Below are 4,969 nucleotides of genomic sequence, written 5' to 3'. Positions count from 1 at the left end.
GGTAGAGCACTGGCTCTTCAGGTTGTCTCTAGTTGCTGGTTACTTGTTGATTTGTTTTGTCTTGGTTTTATGGTTTAATATTTTGAAAAGGTGAAGCTGGTGTGTTTTATTTTATTATTGATTCAGGTGTGTTGGGTCGCTCTGCTGTTTTCTTTGTGATGGTGGAATCACTGTGTGTAGTATGGGTATGTGTTTCTGTTTTTCGTAAAGAAGGTTTAGATTTTGAAGCGGGAGGTTTTATGGTAATTGTCTGAGTATGGTTTCATCTATTGAAAGAGTGAAGTTATTGATGGAGAAGATGGGAGCAGAAGAAGGAAAGCTTGGTGTTGCTAGGGTCTATTTCTAGGGCTTTGAGCAGGCTATTATTGATGACATATTTATTTGCAAGGCCATGGCTCAAGCTTCAGGAAAGATTCCTATTGTTAGAGGGTGGCAAATTTCTGCCAATTTCAGGCACACTCAAAAATCCTACCTCCATGGTCCCACAGCGCCAAAGGTGGTTTCAAGGCAAAATTCACGGGACTGCACTCAGCTGCAATTTCTTTGCTCTCCGTGCCCCGTCTGCCCACAGTGCTGACACAATCCTGCCAGACTGGTAATGCCCAGCTCTGGAGTTAGTCTGTGATACCACCCACCTGTGATGCCAAAGATGCATGCAATTTCAGCTGTGTTGGAGTTGTGGGAGTACCTGCTAGTGACCTGCCGTCCCGATATCTGTGGCAAGGAAAAGCACGGTGTCACCCACTCTGACTCAAGCTCGCTCTGTGATTGACTGGGAGGGGAGGGAGCTAGCCTTTCTGGTGCAACAGTGAGATCTCTGCTTGAATCCCAGCAGTGGTACCCCTGCCCGCCTACACCCAGATGACCCAAATTACCAACAAAATCAGCTGCTGGAGGCAGGTGTCTGCCACTGCCTGCTGGAATATTATAGTGGTCGCTGGTATGCTGCTATAAGGTGACTTTTTTCTTGGCTTGGGAATCTCAGGCGGCTGCCCTCACCCGGCAGACAATGACTGGCCCAGGAAAGTTTCCGATGGTCTGTGTCAGGTGCCTGTCCATCCTCTCACAGTAGCTCTTTCCTAGATAATTTCCCTGTGCCTTTCCTCTAATTCTGCTCTTTTGTGTTTGGTGCACTCTGATTCAGTGAGCTGTTCAGAGCACAAAGTTCCTAATTCAAACTATTGTACCTAGTTTTCAAAGTCCTTCGATGCCAGAGGAAAAAAAAAGCATGCTGCTCACTGGAGAGACTCCATTTTTGAATTAAGAAGTTGGATTTTTGAAAAGATTAATAAAATTGACAAACCACTGGCAAAATTAACAAAGGGAAAAAGCAAGAGAACACAAATAACACAAATAAGAAATGAATCGGGCAACATCACAACAGAGCCAACTGAAATAAAAAGGATAATATTTGGAAACTATGAACTGTACTCCAACAAATATGAAAATCTAGGCGAAATGGACAAATTTCTAGAAATATACTACTTACCTAAACTAACACAGCATAAGGTGGAAAAGTTGAACAGACATACAAAAAAAGAAGAAAGTGAACAGGTCATAGAAAAAATTGAACAGACACATAACAAAAGAAGAAATTGGACAGGTCATAAAAAATTTACCAACAATAATACCAAAAAAAAGTCCTGGTGCAGATGGTTTCACCTTGAAAATTCTACCAAACATTCAGAGAAGAACTTACACCAATCCTATTCAAATTATTCCAGGGCATAGAAAAGGACAAAATGTCCCCAAATTCATATTATGAAGCAAGCATAACCTTGATACCAAAACTAAGCAAAGGCAAACTACAGACCACTATCCTTCATGAATATAGATGCAAAAATCTTCAACAAAATCTTAGCCAGTAGATTACAACATATCAAGAAAATAATACATTATGACCTAGTATGGTTCATATCAGGTATGCAAGGATGCATCAACATTAGAAAAGCAACCAATATCATCCATCACATAAATAAAACAGAGGAAAAAAAAAAAAAAAAAAACTTCATGATCATATCAATTGGTGCAGAAAAGGCATTTAATAAGATCCAAGACCCATTCCTGATCAAAGCTCTCAGCAAAATAGGAATAGAAGGGACATTCCTCAATATAATAAAGGGCATCTATGCAAAATCAACAGCCAACATTATTCGCAATGGAGAGAGACTGAAACCATTCCCCTTGCAAACAGGAACTAGAAAAGGATGCCCTCTATGACTACTTCTATTCAACATTGTATTGGAAGTTCTAGCCTAGGTAATAAGGCAAGAAAAGGAAATCAAAAGCATGCAAACTGGCAAGGAAGAAGTGGTACTATCGTTATTTGCTGATGATCTGATCCTATACATAGAAAACCCAAGAGACTGCAAAAAAAAAGTACTGGAACTAATTGAGAGATTTAGCTATGTGGTAGGATACAAGATCAACATCCAAAAATCAGTTGGATTCCTCTACAACAGCAAAGATATTGCTGAAAAAGAAATAAGGAAATCAATACCATTTACAATGCTACAAAAATAAATAAATAAATAAATAAATAAAATAAACTTCAGGATAAATCTCTCCAGGGACACAAAAGACCTGTCTGTACAAAGAAAACTACACAAGACTACTTCAATAAACCATAAGAGATCTACATAAATGGAAGAACATACCATGCTCATAGATTAGAAGATTGAACATTGTGAAAATGTCAATACTACCTAAAGCAATCTATTCATTCAATGCAATCCCAATCCAGATCCCATCAACATTCTTTAAGGATATGGAAAAAACAAACATTAACTTTATTTGGAAAGGAAAGAAACCTCAGATAAGCAAAGCACTATTGAAAAAGAAAAACAAAGTTGGAGTTCTCACACTCCCAGACCTCAAAACCTGCTGAACAGCCACAATAGTCAAAACCACCTGGTATTAGTTCAAAAACAGATACAGACAAGTGGAATAGAGTTGAGAACCTAGAAATAGATCATCGACCTATGGTGAGCTGGTCTTTGACAAAGGGCCAAAATCCATTAAATGGGGAAGAGATTGTCTGTTTAACAAATGGTGCTGGCAAAACTGGATATCCATTTGCAAAAAAATGAAACAAGATCCACAGCTCACACAATACACAAAAATTAACTCCAGTTGGATCAAAAACTGAAATGTGAAACATAAAACTATAAAGTTCCCCTAGGAAAAACTAGGGACAAATTTAGGGGACCTCATATATGGTATAAAAATACTAAAAGCATAACCCAAAATGCACAACAGCAGAACAGAAACTAGATGAATGGGACCTTCTAAAAAAATTATGTGTTTCCAAAGACTTCCCCAAAAGAGTAAAAAGAGAGCCTACATATTGGGAAAAATTATACGGCAATGATATATCTGACAAGAGATTTAGTTCTAAGATGTATAGAAAAGTCCACCACCACCACAACAAAATGATTAACAATCCAATTAAAAAATGGGCGGAAAACATGAATAGACACTTCACTAAAGAGGATATTCAGATGGTCAACAAACACATGAAGAAATGTTCATGATCACTAGCCATTAAAATCAAACCAAACCAAACTCACTGCCATCAAGTTGATTCCAACTTATAGCTACCCCCTTTGGGTTTCTGGGGTGGTAAATCTTTACAGAAGTAGATTGCCCACTCTTCTTTCTGCAGAGTTGCAAATCAGAACAACAATGAGATACCATCTTTCCCTAGCACTAATAGCAAATTTCAACAAGACAGAAAATAACAAATACTGGAGAGGATGTGGCGTGAGTGGGACTATCATGCACTGCTGGTGGGACTGTAAAATGATACACCCACTGTGGAAAGCAGTACAGCAATTCCTTAAAAAGTTGGAATTAGAAATACCATTTGACCCAGCAATCCCATTACTAGATATATATCCTAAAGAAGCGACAGGACAAGAACAGATATATACACACCCATGTTCATTGCAGCACTATTTGCAGTAGCAAAAAGATGGAAACAATCTAGGTGCTCATCAACAGAAGAATGGAAAACCAAATTATGGTACATACACACAATTGAATACCATGCAACCCTAAAGAATAACGTAGAATCTGCAAAGCACCATGTAATGTGGATGAACTTGGTTGAGATTATGCTGAGTGAAATAAGTCAATCACAGAAGGACAAATATTGTATTAGTCTGCTATTGTGAAAAGTCAAGGGAAGGTTTGCATATGAAAGGGAAATTTTTTTGTTCATTACCAAGGGTGGGAGGGGAGGAGCGGGAACACTGCTAGATAGATAGAGACAAGTATTGATTTAGGTGATGGGAAGGGCAATGTACCAAATACAAGTGATCAACACAGTGGTACTGAGCAAGAGGAAGACAGACAGTTACATGGGAGGTACAGCCAACAAAGATGAACCCTTTTGCACATACAATACTGTGTTGTCAGTGATGGCAAATATTGATCTATGGGTGGATACATGGGTAAACAGGTTAAATGATCATGTATACCTAGGCGGGAAGAGTGTGCCTGTGACCATGTATAGGGGCTGGCAGACAATGTTTCCACAAGCAAATTTTTATGTTCTATAAGAATGTCCAGGTATTTAGTAGAGCTGACAAGGAACAAGGTTGTGGTGACTTCTTGGCCACAGCCAGCTATTTGGAGAGAATGAGTAGATGGACCTGTGGGCTTGGGACTACACTCTCAGGGGACATCATGCTCAATTGGCATGACATACTACATAAAAATATTGTTCCACATCCTACTTTGGTGAGTCATGACTGGAATCTTAAAAGCTTGCAAGCAGCTGTCTAGATGCAACAATGGATCTCTCCTCATCCAGAACAAAGAAGAATGAAGAAGACCAAAGATTCATGGAAACAAAGAGTCCAAGGAATCAATTCCGACTGTGCAATCCTCAGCCTATATGACTAGGAGACCAGAAGAACTAGATGATGCCCAGCTAGCTACCACTGTCAACTACTCAGGGAGATCT

Source organism: Orycteropus afer, unplaced genomic scaffold, assembly GCF_000298275.1.
Source record: "Orycteropus afer afer isolate SDZICR_OR568_19922 unplaced genomic scaffold, OryAfe1.0 scaffold00418, whole genome shotgun sequence".
Classification (NCBI taxonomy): domain Eukaryota; kingdom Metazoa; phylum Chordata; class Mammalia; order Tubulidentata; family Orycteropodidae; genus Orycteropus; species Orycteropus afer.
This window is presented reverse-complemented; position numbering follows the sequence as displayed.